Consider the following 17,626-nt stretch of genomic DNA (forward strand, 5'->3'; position numbering starts at 1 on the left):
GTCTCCATGAACAGGTATTATTATAGTAGAGCGTCTCCATGAACAGGTATTATTATAGTAGGGCGTCTCCATGAACAGGTATTATTATAGTAGGTCGTCTCCATGAACAGGTATTATTATAGTAGGGTGTCTCCATGAACATGTGTTATTATAGTAGGGCATCTCCATGAACAGGTATTATTATAGTAGGGTGTCTCCATGAACAGGTATTATTATAGTAGGGCGTCTCCATGAACAGGTATTATTATAGTAGGGCGTCTCCATGAACTGGTATTATTATAGTAGGGCGTCTCCATGAACAGGTATTATTATAGTAGGGCGTCTCCATGAACAGGTATTATTATAGTAGAGCGTCTCCATGAACAGGTATTATTATAGTAGGGCGTCTCCATGAACAGGTATTATTATAGTAGGGCGTCTCCATGAACAGGTATTATTATAGTAGAGCGTCTCCATGAACAGGTATTATAGTAGGCGTCTCCATGAACAGGTGTTATTACAGTAGGGCGTCTCCATGAACAGGTATTATTATAGTAGAGCGTCTCCATGAACAGGTATTATTATAGTAGAGCGTCTCCATGAACAGGTATTATTATAGTAGAGCGTCTCCATGAACAGGTATTATTATAGTAGGGCGTCTCCATGAACAGGTAATATTTCAGTAGAAAACTAGTGCAAATGGCACTAATTATATATGAATGAAAAATGTATTAGATTTAATATCTAGCTTATTAAACCAGAACTACACTGTTTAAATATTTTCATCAGCATCATGCTTTCCTGCCTTGGCTGTATTTAACTGTCGGGTGAACAGACTAGAAGCAGCTTCAGAAAATAATCAAGTGGCCCTTAGAACACAGCAGGACAGAAAGCCACTAGTATTTCCTCAGTCCAGATTTAACCTACGACTCGCTTGGCACTGCGAGGATGACTTGTTTCTCCTGCATGAAATAATGTTTTCCAGTCCGCACAATCTTCTCCATTTAAATACAAAACATATTTTGTTTCATAGTGTTGCAAAATTGGTTATGATGATCCCCAAAATATTTTTGGTACAATTTTCACCATTACGGTGTCCATATTAGGACAGCCTTTACATTAAAAATGTGTGTTTTTAGTTAGGAGCTAATTGTGGTCTTTAATTATATTCTTTCCCTAGGGCTCTCCATCAACCCTTTGCCATCCCGATTAGTTGTTGCTGTGAAAAGTGAACAGCCTTGCTGGTGTGAGTGCTATGGCGCTGCAGTGTCAGACAGACAGAGACAGGGTGGCAGTCTGCTCCTCTACCGCAGGTCCCACACTGAGCGCTGCTGTGCTCTCTCAAACCACTAGAACGTGCTCTTCAACAGATTATCCACACAGTCCTCCCTCTCTCATCTCCCTCTCCTCGAGAGCAGGGCCTGGCCCAAGGCTCTGCTTCTAATTTGTAAAAGAGGCAGAAAGAATGCAATTTATAACTGTGAAAGCAATATAAAACCAACACAGACGGTACTCCCGAGGTTCTAGCGCCGGAGCTGGTATGGTATAAACATTCATAGACTGGGTCCATCCGGCCAGCACTGGACCCTATACCTCGATATCCCCAGCAGGACTAAAGCCTTACTGCTGGATTCCCATAACACCGAGCTCTGTAAACAGAGAGGATGATGATGATGATGATGATGTACAATACAGAACAGCCATACACTGATTTAGTGAAAAAAATATGATTATTATTAAAGACTTATTATGATTGTTGAAGATAATGATATTTCTACAACGTAGGGAAAACCATAGAAATAGTTTGACATAGTAATTGTATTTCTATGGGGAAAACAAGCGGAATGACATAATCAGACTTAAACACCGGAGTCCCTTGAAAGAGAGGTTTTGTATTGCACTCATAATCTATTTCCTCCCACTTCACATGAGCTTGAAAGGAGCAGGAAGAGCAGATGACTTTGATTGACAGGCAGAAGGGGCTGTGGATGTATCTGTGTCTGGTTGGAGGGGAGGGATGGGTAACTTCCCTGACTGACAGGCAGGGGGCGGGACTCTCCACATCCAGATGGACAGAGGAAGAAACACGACTGCTCTTGGCTCAACCTCCTCCTCTTCAGATGGCCATGTCCAATTGGGACCACTGAACTCAGACCTGTTTCTATTTTATGACCTAAATGACACAACAAGCTTTTCATCTATTGATGTGTTTTCTTTTCTTATGTAGTTCTAGTTCAATATGCTGACATATAGGCTAGGTTTTACATTTAAGTATAACACAGTAAGGAATATACCTACTGAATTAGAAACACTTATTCCTAACGTACAACAGAGATATATCAAAAATTAAAAAAATAAAATCTATCTAATGTCTATCTAATGTTCTGTTAAAATACCAACCCAAACTGTTCTTCTTTGTTCCATAAGTCCATATGCTGAGGGTGCAGAAATGACTGGCACAGCCCCCTTTTAGCAGGGTCGTACATGGAAATAATGAAGTGAGAAAGGGAATTAAAGGGATACGCAAGACTGCACCGGCGATTGAAAGTTGCAGATGAGGACCAGTCCGAGGCACCAACACCAACTGTTCCAGGACCCGATATCTTTGTGCTCCTCAAAAGGGCCAATTTAGATTGATCCACTTAGATTCATTATCTACGTTCAGCTAGCCAGATGTGATTAGGGGGCCAGTCCCCAGGGGACAGAGGATAGGACACTGGGCCAGGGAGGATATCCCCCCATGCTGACTGACTACCCTGGCATCCGCCACATCCACCACCATAATCCCCCAGAGTCGAATGGGTCTGAGCCATAACTCAACACCACCTATAGGATTCACCCCAAAACCAGGAAGTAAGATGTGTTGTTATTTGCACCTATTTGCATACATGTGGATGCTCATGAAAATGATTCAACTGGGTTCACAATGAAGGAATTGTTAGAAGCAGAGATGGGAAAACACTCACATTGTCTGTAAGCCAATAGCATAAAGGGGGCTGATTTTCTGTTATGGGAAATGTTGATGCCAGTGGAATTGATTATCTCCCTGTAGCACAAAGAAAGTAATTAGTCTTAATTAAAGGGGTTGTGTCATTTGAGGTTTGAGGACCACGTGTCAGACTAACGCAAGTGCATTTTTGAATTATCTAATAAATTCATTAGCTCATTCATTCAACATCCCAAACATGATTAAATAATGCACGAGTGCTCGACATCCAGGAGAGAAAAGTACAACACTTCTGAAGAGACAACAATCAACAACATTTACAAGACATTCATGACGACAGTCCTAATTGGCATATATGCGTCACAGTAGAGAAGAATACATGATGTCATCTGAAGGCATTGTGCTCATTTATCTCTGGGTATTGTCCACAAAGCACAAAATCTAATAACGCTAGCTTGGAATTAGAATGGTAAATATTGTGTGTGGCTGTGGGTTACTGAGGCATGGTACCCCCTAGACCCAGTGAGCTGGCGAACGCACACACACACACACATGCGCGCGCGCACACACACACTTGGTGTGGAGAGCCGAGATGGGGATTTGTTTTAATATGGGGCTCTGCATGTGAAGTGAAGCAGAAAGTGGATCCTGCGTCTCAGAGGCCCGGGGACTCAAGCCTGGAGTTATCTCTATTATTCGTTTATATCCTCCATATTGTTCAGGGGGGATGGATGACTGCAAGATGCATGAGGGGCCTGGGGAGGTTGAAGGAAAGAGGGCATTATTAAACATGATCAAGGCTCAGGGTGCCAGGGGTCCGCAATGAGAGAGTCTACAAACAACATGGTAACTTACGGAGAACTCGGGCTATGGTGTGGCATCGGGCTTCTGCAAGCTTGGAACTCACTTCATACACTTGATTTCACACCATTGTAGCAAGAGAACTTGTTGTCCCACTTTGATGGTGTCACATCTGCCACACTTTTGTCTGTCTCCCTCAGATGATTTTTGATGAAGAGCTACAATATCAGGGATGAGAGATGAGATGGAAGCCCAGTGCGGTTGGACTGACAAAGGACTAAGGGCCACCATACGAAATCCATTTTAGGACACCTTTCAGTCTTCAAACTTCATTGCATCTATTCTAACCTGAAAGGGTGTCCTTTCTTAACCCTGAAGGCATTAGTAATGCATTGTCTGCTGGAAAAGACTGATGTCCTAAAATGGACACCGTACACTTGTCTCTGCATGGCTTTATGCCTTCCTCTGGAAGGTGCCAAAACTCCTCCTCTTCCAGGGCTACATGATCAATTCATACTGATCTCTCTGGGTTCAAGAGGGATGTCCCTCTCAGACTCTTTCAAGTTCCACTTAACTGGCCACCTCTCTCACCATTATTCAGGTTCACTCAAACTTTTACTGATGAGCACATGGACATTTTTCAGTTGCACTAATTAAAGCAATTATGAGACCATTGAAGCCGCTGATAGTAGAGGTGATTAAAGTAATGTGTGAAAGTCTTGCCATTATCAGACTACATAATTTCCCCTTTAATTTTGAATTAATTGGAATGAAATGTATGCGGCACTAGACACATAGTGTGGGCCCACTAATCTCTAGGCTTTGTAAAGGCAGAGATAAAACTAACCTTTTCCTTTCATACAGGTTCAAGTTAATTCAATTCCTTTTTAATTGTATTTTATGAAAAATCGTACATTTCCACCACTAATGTGTCTCATCCGGTCCCCCATAAAAAAACTGCAAAGGCGGTAGGGAGAGAATCAAGAAAAAGGAGTGAAAATCTTCTTCTTCCCCTTCGTCTTCTTCTTCTTCCTCTTCTTCTTCTTCTTCCTCCTCTTCTTCCTCCACTTCTTCTTCTTCTTCTTCTTCTTCTTACTCTTCTTCATCCTCTTCTTCTTCTTCTTCATCTTCTTCTTCTTCCTCTTCTTCTTCCTCTTCTTCTTCTTCTTCTTCTTCTTCTTCTTCCTCTTCTTCTTCCTCTTCTTCTTCCTCCTCTTCTTCTTCTTCCTCTACTTCTTCATCCTCTTCTTCATCCTCTTCTTCTTCTTCCTCTTCTTCTTCTTCTCCTTTCTCTTCTTCTTCCTCTTCTTCTTCTTCCTATTCTTATTCTCCTTCCTCTTCTTCTTCTTCTTCTCCTTCCTCTTCTTCTTCCTATTCTTCTTCTTCTCCTTCATCTTCTTCTTCCTCTTCTTCTTCTTCTCCTTCATCTTCTTCTTCCTCTTCTTCTTCTTCCTCTTCTTCTTCTCCTTCCTCTTCTTCTTCTTCCTCTTCTTCTTCTTCTTCTTCCTCTTCTTCTTCTCCTTCTTCTCCTTCTTCTTCTTCTTCTTCATCTTCTTCTTCCTCTTCTTCATCTTCCTATTCTTCTTCCTATTCTTCTTCCATTTCTTCCTCTTCTTCTTCCTCTTCTTCTTCTTCTGCTGCTTCTTCTTCTTCCTCTTCCCCTTCTTCTTCTTCCTCTTCTTCTTCCTCTTCTTCTTCTTCTTCTTCCTCTTCTTCTTCTTCTTCCTCTTCTTCTTCTTCTTCTGCTTCTTCTTCTTCTTCCTCTTCCCCTTCTTCTTCTTCCTCTTCTTCTTCTTCTTCCTCTTCTTCTTCCTCTTCTTCTCCTTCCTCTTCTTCCACTTCTTCCGCTTCTTCTTCTTCTTCCTCTTCCTCTTCTTCTTCCACTTCTTCTTCTTCCTCTTCTTCTTCCTCTTCTTATTCTGCTTCTTCTTCCTCTTCCGCTTCTTCTTCTTCCTCTTCTTCTTCTTATTCCTCTTCTTATTCCTCTTCCCCTTCTTCTATTTCCCCTTCTTCTTCTTACTCTTCTTCTTACTCTTCTTCTTCCTCTTCGTCTTCTTTCTCTTCTTCTTCTTCTTCTTCTTCTTCAAAGAACTGAACTGTCAGCAAATTCGGAGGCGAAAATTAATTATTTCAGCTTGATAAACCTTTTCATTTTCTTGACTCCTTCGTACAGAAAAGCCAATTAATAATGTCAAACATGCTCTCCTCTCCGGGGACGGCCGCGGCGCTGATGAGTGTGTTTACCGTCGAGGGCCGGTGCGGAATGAGCTCGCTGTTAGAAACTTCCTAATCACGGCACACCTGTCAGGAGCTCGCCTCATTATCTGTGTACAGAGGGCAAACCTCATTTTGTCATACGCGGCGTTTCCCAAGAACAAACTGCCTTGGGAAGCATATATGACTGTCGACCAGTAGATGATTCACTTCATTATGGAATCGGGCTCGGGCTCTGCTGGAAGGTGCATATCTAATGACTGTAGTGAGAGACATGACTGGGTCAAGTCCAGTGGATAATATAGCTTCAGCCCATTTTACAGATGGATGGGAAGGTCACCTGTTTCTACAAGGCCTCTTTGTGATCTTGAGACAGAAGGGTTTCTGGGTCTTTCCACTAGTTTTTAAATTGTATTCAGTTCAATTGATGTTTGAAGTATTTTCAAAGTTGCTTTTACAGGTCTTACTCATTTTCAAAGCTTCTGAAAACTAGTGGGTATTCCTTATTTCTGTTTGGCAATGCCATATACAGTACAGCTGACAGGCACATGAAAACATTGCATGCTTCATGTATTCATGTATTCGAACCTTAATATTGTACACATTTTCATTTTAACCTTCATTTAACTATGCAAGATGGCTAACAAACTCTTACTTTCAATGACAGCCTACCCCGGCAAAACAGGCCGATGCTGGGCCAATTGTGCGCCGAGCTATGGGACTGCCTATCACGGCCGGATGTGATACAGCCTGGACTCGAACCGGGGACTGTAGTGACACCTCTTGCACAGAGATGCAGTGCCTTAAACTGCTGCGCCACTCAGGAGCCACATGTACTCAGGAGTCCATAAGTGATACATGTATATTTAGCATAGTTTATTATTTGCTACCACAGTTCTACCAACATGTGATGATGAAACAGACTGGTGACAGTCAGGGCGGGGGGGCTGTGACATCCTGTGACATCCCGTGACTTGTGACTGCTCTTTCAGAAGCGATATAGCAGGAGTGACGTTACGTGCGGTGTGTACGTGTGACTCCTCACCATGTGTTTAACGGACCCACTAATGAAATATAGACCTGGGCAAACGGTTCACTTCTGGAAGTAGACGAGCTGACGCTGATCACTGACAGGGTGATCAAGATGTTCCTTGACTAGTGCTGCGGTGGCTAAATAACGCCTACACTCACCCCCTCCTGGATGTGTGCGTGCGCGTGCGGGTGCGTGTGCGTGTGCGTGTGTGTGTGTGTGTGTGTGTGTGTATGAATGTGTGCGCACGTCCTTCCGTGCGTGTGTCCCGTCCCACCAGTAAGTACTTCAGCTAATCAAAAGTCACGTTCTCATCCGCTGGCCCAGCATGCAGGATCCTTATAGGAACCATGTGGAACAAACTGTCTCTGACATTACACTCATCATCTCACTCACTGGGCTGCCCACTGCACGGTCGTTAAACTTTCATTTGGAAAGGCTGGCCCGGCCTGCTCGCAGCATATTGACGGCATTAATGTGAGTCAGTTATGGGATGGACATTTATCTCTGGATGTGTGCAAGTGATTTAGTCATCAGACGATTGTTTGCTGCTGGTGCCGGAATGGGGTGTGTGTGTGTGTGTGTGTGTGTGTGTGTGTGTGTGTGTGTGTGTGTGTGTGTGTGTGTGTGTGTGTGTGTGTGTGTGTGTGTGTGTGTGTGTGTGTGTGTGTGTGTGTGTGTGTGTGTGTGTGTGTTTGGAGGGGTATGTGTGTTACGTGTGTCTAATATATGTCCTTTTGTATCACTTTCGGAAAAGCCATCAACTTATCCACATAACGATGATGAAGATATCAGTTTTCCATGGAAAAAAGCAAAAGCAGCCTGCAGACAGAACCCAGCACTAATGCAGTGCATCTCTGTACTACAGTGTATCTCTGTACTACAGTGTATCTCTGTACTACAGTGTATCTCTGTACTACAGTGTATCTCTATTCTACAGTGTATCTCTGTACTACAGTGTATCTCTGTACTACAGTCTATCTCTGTACTACAGTCTATCTCTGTACTACAGTGCATCTCTGTACTACAGTGCATCTCTGTACTACAGTGCATCTCTGTACTACAGTGCATCTCTGTACTACAGTGCATCTCTGTATAAGTCTTGTCTATTTTAAATTTTACTGTGAGACACATTTTACAACAAGCATCACATTTTATTATACTGCGCCTGGGTGCCATGGTATAGAATGACCAGCCTTAACAGTACCTCCCATTACCCTGAAACCCCCCGTCCCTCTCCAACGTCAGCTGTAGTCCTATGTTATGGGCTAGGGGGACTGGGGAGAGGGGTAGTTAGAGGGGATTGGGGGAAGTGTTTGGGGTCAAAAACAGGCCCACTCCTTTACCCTGTGTCTAAGTGGCGGAGACAGCTAGTTGGACCTCTTCCCTGAACCACTGGGAAGAGTGCCCTACACTTAAGCCCTTTTCTTATTTGCTCTCTCCACACAACTGCCACACAGTCCTATAGCATCAGCTGCATGGCTAACCCCTGACTAATTCAAACCCCTGACATACCAGATTCAAACAGACACCTTGTTAAGCATATCGGTTAAAATATCGACAGGGCTTCCTCTGTTTAAATTAATAATAGGGTGCTCAGTTTTCATTGACATTCATTCACAATGTACACGAATGGCTTACAAATCCCTTAAAATGAATGGCAGACCTCTCCGTCTAACCTTCTCTCAGCTCCGGCAGCCAAGAACTCTTACGGCGGATTGTCAGTAAATCAGAACCTTACCAGTTGCCAAAGCCCTGATCCTCTTGCTGACGGACGTCACATTCACTCGCTGGAGAAACCCGCAGATCATCACAGAGCATTGGCATGTTTGGTTTAATGTGTCAAAACAGGCCCAGTCACTGATTTGATTTCATTCTATGGCAGGGTGTGCTCTCTTTTCCAGCACACAGTATTCCATCGTGTGACTGAGGCATATGTCTACAAGTGACAGAAACAAACAACTGCAGTGTGTAGTTGGTGCATCTCCGGGCTCGTGGCGACGACATGTTATTGAACTCTGGCATAAAACCGATCCAGCCTTCACGGTGTCTATAGTTTCTATTCCGTGATAAATCACTTGTCCTAACATGACGCAACCAACAAATAACATTATATTTACGACTTCGGTCAATCAGCATCCATATCAGCATGGTTAGGTCCAATTGTTTTACCATGTAATCTCAGCAGGAATAAGCGGAGATCTTTGGCTAGTGTCAACATCTAGGGCCCCCAGGTTTAACACACCCTACCTTGGAGACTTGCTTTTACTCCTTGTGCTTTTTACATCAGACATTCTACGTCTTAGTGTGCAAGACTTATGGGAAAGAAAGACCAACGAAAACCTCAGCTGGGACAAGACTGCCAATTTGTGGTGTCGACATCTACATTCTCCCACGTCCGCTGTAACTCGTGCTAAGAGAGGGACCCGACTTGGCTTGGTTTGTTTTGTGTCTTAATGTTTGTGGCTCGGTGGATGCTCCCGCCTTGACGTGCTCACCGAATCAAATCAAATCCAACTTTATTTGTCACGTGTGCCAATCACAACAAGTGTCGACCTTACCGTGAAATGCTTACTCACAAGCCCTTAACCAACAGTGCAGTTCAAGTTGAGTAAATATTTTCCAAATTAACTGAAGTAAAAAATAGTAAAAAGTAACACAATAAGAATAAGAACAACAAGGTTATATACAGGGGACACCGGTACTGAGTTACAGGTTAGTTGAAGTTAGTTGAGGTAATTTGTACATGTAGGTGGGGGTGAAGTGACTATGCATAGATAATAAACAACGAGTAGCAGCAGTGTAAAAACAAATGGGGGGGGGGTCAAGGTAAATAGTCCGGTGGCCATTTGATTAATTGTTCAGTGGTCTTATGGCTTGGAGATAGAAGCTGTTAAGGAGCCTTTTGGTCCTAGACTTGGCACTCAGATACCGCTTGCAATGCGGTAGCAGAGAAAACAGTCTATGAATTGGGTGACTGGAGTCTCTGACTATTTTATGTCTTTCCTCTGACACTGCCTATTATTTTGGTCCTGGACGGCAGGAAACTTGGCAACAGTGATGTACTGGCCCGTACGCACTACACACTGTAGCGCCTTACGGTCAGATGCAGAGCAGTTGCCATACCAGGCGGGGATGCAACTGTAGATCTTTTTGAGGATCTGGGGACCCATGCCAAATATTTTCAGTCTCCTGAGGGGGAAAAGGTTTCATCATGCCATCTTTACGACTGTCTTGGTGTGTTTGGACCATGATAGATCATTCATGATGTGGACAACAAGGCACTTGAAACTATCGACCCGCTCCACTACAGCCCCGTCGATGTTAATGGGGACCTGTTCAGCCCGCCTTTTCGAGTCGTTCACGATCAGCTCATTTGTCTTGATCACATTGAGGGAGAGGTTGTTGTCCTGTCACCACATTGTCAGTTCTCTGACCTCCTCCCTATAGGCTGTCTCATCGTTGTCGGTGAACAGGCCTACCACTGTCATCAGCAAACTTAATGATGGCGTTGGAGTCGTGTTTGGCCACGCAGTCGTGGGTGAACAGGGAGTACAGGAGGGGACTAAGTACACACCCCTGAGGGGCCCCAGTGTTGAGGATCAGCGTGGCAGACGTGTTGTTGCCTACCCTTACCACCTGGGGGGCGGCCCGTCAGGAAGTCCAGGATCCAGTTACAGAGGTAGGTGTTTAGTCACAGGGTCCTTAGCTTAGTGATGAGCTTTGAGGGCACTATGGTGTTGAACGCTGAGCTGTCGTCAACAAACAGCATTCTCACATAGGTGTCCCTTTTGCCCAGGTGGGAAAGGGCAGTGTGGAGTACGATTGAGATTGCATCCTCTGTGAAGCTGCTGGGGTGGTATGCGAATTAGAGTAGGTCTAGGGTATCCGGGAGGATGCTGTTGATGTGAGCCACGACCAGCTTTTGAAAGCACTTCATGGCTACCGACATGAGTGCAACGGGGCAGTAATCATTTAGGCAGGTTACCTCCGCTTCCTTGGGCACAGGGACTATTGTGGTCTGCTTGAAACAATTCAGGTTATTTACAAATAGACACATTTTGTCCCCAAACTGGACATTTGTCCCAAAATAATCTCCCCATCCTAAAGCTCAAGAAGTTAGATATGGACACAATGCAAGTCACCAAGTCATAACTTGTTGCAATGCAAATCCCGAAGACTGTGCATGTGGTATAGCTTTAGGATCCATCTTGACTAACAGTGCTGTATTGTCTAGTGAACTTAAACATTTTAAGAGGACATTGCTGGGTATCCTCAAAAGCACAAAGCAGCAACTGGAAAATCATGCTGCTCTAATCACCCCAATCATTTGCAGGTGAGACCAAAGCCAGAAATATATCAATTAAAATATATCCATCTAGAATCGGACAGTGTGACAGCCATCCTCCTGCACTCCTCTTTAGCTAGTAAAAGACAAACCATCTGCCTATGAGCAAAGTTAGAGGTGTAGACAGTTAAAGGCTACCAACTTGGGACACTTCTCAATGCCGATGTCCCTGCCTGCAACAAAAGTCTTCTTGGAAACGGCATCCGTTTTCTCCCAAGATAACGTCATTTTATGGAAACATCTCACTTTACATCGATTTGTCATGTGAGGTAGCCGTATACTGCGGTCCCTGTCCACCTCCTGTCCCAGTGGTAAACTTATTTTTATTTTACAGTCAGTAGCTGTGCATTGCCAAAGTGGCATTAACATCATGTGCCTCAGACTGTAACAATATCTTGGCAGATGCTTTTAAAGAGTGGATACTTTACTACCAATGGGATACAACACATACAATGACAGAAAGACAGATAACGAGCTATATTGAAATATGAACATACAGTACAGAGAAAAAATATTGCCAGATTTGGGTACATAAAATGTTAGTCCTGAAAATATAGTTGCATACGGTCATGCAAAGTAGCCTTGAACTATGACTGTGAGGACGGTGAGGACTTTGAAGATGAATGTACTTTTATCTATCACTGCATTCTACAGGTAGCCGAGAGGTTCAAATCCAGGAACGGGCACTAAAAGGGATGGGAAACACATCTCTATTAACATCTACGGCTCGATATGCGTATAAATAATATTTATTTGATATATAATACGCTTTATACATCTAATTCTAGGGCCATATCCTCCCCCTCTGTCCTTAGAAGATCTTCTAGGATGGCCAATCTAAAATAGAAAGTATGGATTCCCTTTTGTTTTCGTTTTTTACAAAGACTGATATTACTCTCATGTATCTCACCGTGACAACTTGAATTAGGATGATTCCCTTTGACTCGTTCTGTCACACTTCCAAGTCTGGCCTGATGAAAAACACAGTAAGGACGCGAGGGCCACCCTGTAATCCAGATGAATGTTGTGCATGAAATCACACTCCATTTCTCCCCAGCCTCTGTCTGTCTTGCCGTGTATATGCATTAAATTGTCAAGTTCTCTGTGTCCTCCTCAGACTTGGGTTCAAATGCTTTTTTTATGCAAATCTTAAATGTTTGCTCTAGCCTGGCTGGTGATGGGCAGGATCTGGATTTCTGAGACTATTCTATTGGTTCTATAAAGCCAGGCAAGCTCAATCGAGCATAGATAACGTGTAAGAAATCATTTCGAATAGTATTTGATCCCAGGTTTGGTGCTCTTACGGTGCCTCCTTTTGACACATCATTGAAAGAAGATGGCATAGATTAGGGAAAGTGCGTTTTCGGTTCCAAAAGGAAACCGTGTGTCAGTCAGTCCTATCGTATTCGTCGGCACCAGCCACTGTCAGTTGAATGAATTCTGAATCGTGGTAATAGCTCTCTCTTCATGGGTCAATATGATGTCTTTCTTTGGCTGTATACCATATGGAGGCAAAAGAAAACAAAGGCAGCAGAAACTCCAGAGGAATTCTGGGTAGGCAATTATTTCATGCAACTTTGGAAGAGCAGAGGGGGGCAAACTCAGTACAGTAGGACTCAGGCCTTTGATGTTTGCATGACAGACCTGGGCCCTGGATTCGCTCTGGCATATCAGAGCTGCGAATGCTCAAGCTTCATTATTTTGATGGGAAAATCAGACAACGTTTCAGGGCCTAGGTTTATTTTCAACCGTCAGACCCATGCCAGAGCACAACTTTGGAATAGCTGGAGTTCACTATAGATCATGCGATGGAGAACATATTCATCTCTGTGCCTCTGGATGGAGGGATGACTGGAGGGATGGGTGGATAAAGGGATGTTTTGTATTTTGTTTTCGTTGTGCTGTTATCCAGTGGTCGTTGTGTTTTACTTGATGGGATCCTGTTAGTTTTGTGTTCAGATCAGAAACACATGTGCTGGAAGATAAGCATGGTTTATCACTATTGAATGGATACTGCTTACAGTTCAATGTCATACTGAAAGTTGCTACTGTATTCAGTGGCCAAAATCAAAGCATAAGCAATTGCATTTTGTTGGCACGGAAAACAGTTCCATTTAAATTAAACACACATTCTTCAAACTGAGCATCTTGAAATACAACTTTAATTATGTATGCTGATTGCAATATTAGAATAGAGTATGTCATCAATCACAACATTTTAAAAAAATCCCTTCAATGTAGCATTTTAGTAACAGCAATGCCAGTTTTTGGTTTCCTTATTACCCTGTTAATGTGCTTGATGTAATGGTTTAGAGATGTGGGATCTTAATTTGGGCCAGTTTGCTGCAGCAGGAAAATAATCTTGCAGCAACAGGAAACGTGAATAATTATGTGGACTATACACGTACATTTATTTAAAGGGTTCATGTATTTTTCACAAGGGAAAATCAAGTCTGAAATTTAGATTTTCAAACCTCAAATACACCACCATGTTCTAAATGTGTCACGAATTCCGCCGAAGTTGTTCCCTCTCCTTGTTCGGGCGGTGTTCGGCGGTCGACGTCACCGACCTTCTAGCCATCGCTGATCCATTTTTCATTTTCCATTGGTTTTGTCTTGTCTTCCATCATACCTGATTCCAATCCCATCAATTACATGCTGTGTGTTTAACCCATGTCCTTGTCGGTGATTTATTGTAAGTGTATGTGTATGTCTGTACTGGTGTGAGTCGGATTATGTTACCCATTGATTTGTATTATTATGTTTTCCGGTGGGGTTTTTTGTAAATAAACTGCCCCGTTGGAAACACAGTTATTTCTCTCCTGCGTCTGACTTCTCTGCCATCAGTTAAACATCCTTACAAAATGTCCTACATTGAAGGAAGGTTCTCCTGCAACATGGTGATCAAATTAAGACCCTACTACATCTGTACCCATTCAAGTGTTTTCAACTTCTCTAGCATCTCCTGCACAGGTTGTCACTTCACTTGAGCTTTCTCATGTCATCCTTGCAGAGCAGGTGAAATTAAAACATTCAGGTTCTCTAACATTTGACATTCTGCTGTTTTTCATTTATTTGTGAATTAGGTACTGTATGTTTAAACTATTTTCCCAAATGACTTCATTAAAGTTGAGAGCAATTATTAGCTAACATGTTTTATTTTATTTTTACTTTCACATTGTTAATATTACTTGCAATATTTTGTTTAATCGTCCAAACGAGCATGTTTAGATGGGATACAGCTTTTGTCAAATTGAGGTCAAAAGTTTTTTTGTTTTTTTTTGCATTTTAGCTAACCCTAACCCTTTTCCTAACCTCAACCTAACTCTCCTAACCTGCTACGCTAATTCTCCTAACCTTCTTTATAAGTTCTCATAAACCTGCTACAAAAACTAAATTTTGACAAAAGATGTATCCCTTCGAGACAAAACCGGTCCAACCTCTGTGTCATCCATTGTCTGAGGGGGAGGAGACCGAGTGGAGAGGCCTGCTGGTGTGCTTCTGACTGACAGGATACAGGTCCTTATTAGCTATAATGTCACTAATATTGTCACTCGTACTGCTATAGCAGCTGCAATTGATTTATCAGTGCATGTATGTTTTAGGGGTTGTAATAATTGTGTGAGAGATGCATAAACAACTATTATATAAACTAATTCATTTTTAACTATTATATATTCATGTATTATATATTTTTCTTTATGCATATATTGAGAAATGTACGTAGTTATTCTCACATACAAATGAGTGTCTAGGTGTCTTTTTGTACATTTACAAAATCTGTGAAATCGTCGTAAATTTAACAGTTCTTCTTTCAGCTAATGAAATTGCAAGAATTCAGCAGATCTCCTTCCTCCATAGTTCAAACAGGCCATATAAATACATAGTGTTTAATGGCTTTCCTCTGAGCCCTGGAAACATTCTGTTCACATCAAAGGTCCGGCAACAGTGGGAAGACACAGCGTTTAACTTATCCTCCCCCTAATCCTTCTCTCTTTAACCCCTCCCTATTGTTTGTGGTAATGGGGCCAAACCTGGAAAACCCCACGGTAAAGGTTAGGCTCAAACCGCACTGTGTGGAGTGGAATTAAAAGATGAACCAGGGGGTGCTTATTCAACGTTAAGTGAAAGTGTCGGGATTAGAGGGGGTGTGGAAACATAAAGGGTTGACCTAATCCGTGAAATCTGCTGGGGGTCAGAGGTTAGCCTCCAACAGCAGTCAGTGTGAGGATTAAGGGAGTCGTGGAGAAAATGATGGGAGAGTAAAGGGGCTTTATCCCAGCTACACTCACTTTACAGCCACACACTGGGGACCACTCACCTAGGAAATGGAGAGGTTTGATTTGATGTGTGCTCAAATACATGGGCACACATACACTTCTTCCTAAGCTTTACATTCATTTTTGTCGTAAAAAAAAACTGCAGTGTTCGTACAGACGTAGGATCTTAATTGGATCAATTTTTTGTTGCTGAGAATTTTCCTTTTTGATTTACATACTGTAAGTTACTGAACACCCACGCTAACGCAGTTATATTGTGTTGCACTTTTCATGTAACCTACATTTGGCAAGCTAACCACCGATCAAGCAACAATGACTAAACATTCAAATCCTGTAAAGGATCCATGTAAAGCAAAGAATGAATGGCGTCATGTATCATGAGATTTTGAGTGAAAACCTCATTCCATCAGCAAGGGCATTGAAGATGAAACGTGGCTGGGTCTTTCAGCATGACAATGATCCCAAACACACCGCCCGGGCAACGAAGGAGTGGCTTCGTAAGAAAGATTTCAAGGTCCTGGAGTGGCCTAGCCAGTCTCCAGATCTCAACCCCATAGAAAATCTTTAGAGGGAGTTGAAAGTCCATGTTGCCCAGCTACAGCCCCAAAACATCACTGCTCTAGAGGAGATCTGCATGGAGGAATGGGCCAAAATACCAGCAACAGTGTGTGAAAACCTTGTGAAGACTTACAGAAAATGTTTGACCTCTGTCATTGTCAACAAAGGGTATACAACAAAGTATTGAGATAAACGTTTGTTATTGACCAAATACTTATTTTCCATCATAATTTGCAAATAAATTGATTAAAAATCCTACAATGTGATTTTCTGGATTTTATTTGCTAATTTTGTTGAAGTGTACCTATGATGAACATTACAGGCCTCTCTCATCTTTTTAAGTGGGAGAACTTGCACAATTGGTGGCTGACAAAATACTTTTTCACCCCACTGTATATCATAGTAGCAAGGCATGTGAACTAACAGGTTATAGAGCAAACAACGCAATTATCACAACACATAGGTTCCCCAGTGATTTTACCTACAAACCGCTACTGGACAATACAGAGGGAGAGAGTACTACCCCAGAGGAGTGGAAGACCTGTAAGTAGCATATACATAGAGGCAAACTGCCTGTCCCTGTAGAACACCATCCCCACTCTGAGAGCAGCACAAGAATGGACCATGATCACGGCTATAGGCCACAAGTGTAGTTCTCTTTCTCTCATGTGTGTGTGTGTGTGTGTGTGTGTGTGTGTGTGTGTGTGTGTGTGTGTGTGTGTGTGTGTGTGTGTGTGTGTGTGTGTGTGTGTGTGTGTGTGTGTGTGTGTTATATGTTGGCTAATCAGTGTGGATTCTCATTCAGGTAAGATAGAGATAGTAAGCTTGGCAATCAAATAGAAAACATCTATAGTAATTGCAATCACGCTGCATAAAGCGAACGCCGGTTTAATGTAGACGTCTTTAATAAGACAGTATTCTGCCTATAAATGTGTACTTTAAAGCCACAATACCACATTTATACCACATGAAGTTATATTGATAAAAACAAACAATGGGTATGTTTATCATTATTTGGTCTTTAAAATGATCCCGTAATAATATTGAATAGGTCCCTTTATCTCAACAAGACATCCAAAACAAACTCAGATCATCTGGCTCAGATCATCATCGGTTGAGCTGTATGTTGAACTCACACACTGACAACAGACAGGGGCATGGTAACTCCACCTTGTTCCAAGTGCAGTCTGCCAGTGCAGGTGCCTCCGAGGTCAGGGGGCAGAGGTCAGGGGAGTCCTCCTGCATTGGGATCACACACCGAGTTTTAAATGGTCCCCATTGGCCCTGCCACCTGTCATGTCTGTGGGAGGTAGGGAAAGCTGGGGGGGTGGAAGGGTTGGAGGGCTGGGGGGCTGAAAGGGTTGGAGGGCTGGAAGGGTTAGAGAGCTAGAAAGCTTGAAAGGCTGTGGGTCGGAGAGTTGGAGGGCTTGGCAACTGCAGGCCTTTGCCTGGCTGGTGGATGGACACCA

At 42.9% G+C, this 17,626-nt stretch overlaps 1 pseudogene; it reads right to left on the bottom strand.

The window, feature by feature from the left end:
* Positions 1-4,894: 4,894 nt before the first annotated feature.
* On the bottom strand, positions 4,895-17,402 carry LOC135541681 (cilia- and flagella-associated protein 251-like; annotated as a pseudogene).
* Positions 17,403-17,626: the final 224 nt, after the last annotated feature.

This window comes from Oncorhynchus masou, chromosome 6 (genome assembly GCF_036934945.1).
Source record: "Oncorhynchus masou masou isolate Uvic2021 chromosome 6, UVic_Omas_1.1, whole genome shotgun sequence".
Lineage (NCBI taxonomy): Eukaryota > Metazoa > Chordata > Actinopteri > Salmoniformes > Salmonidae > Oncorhynchus > Oncorhynchus masou.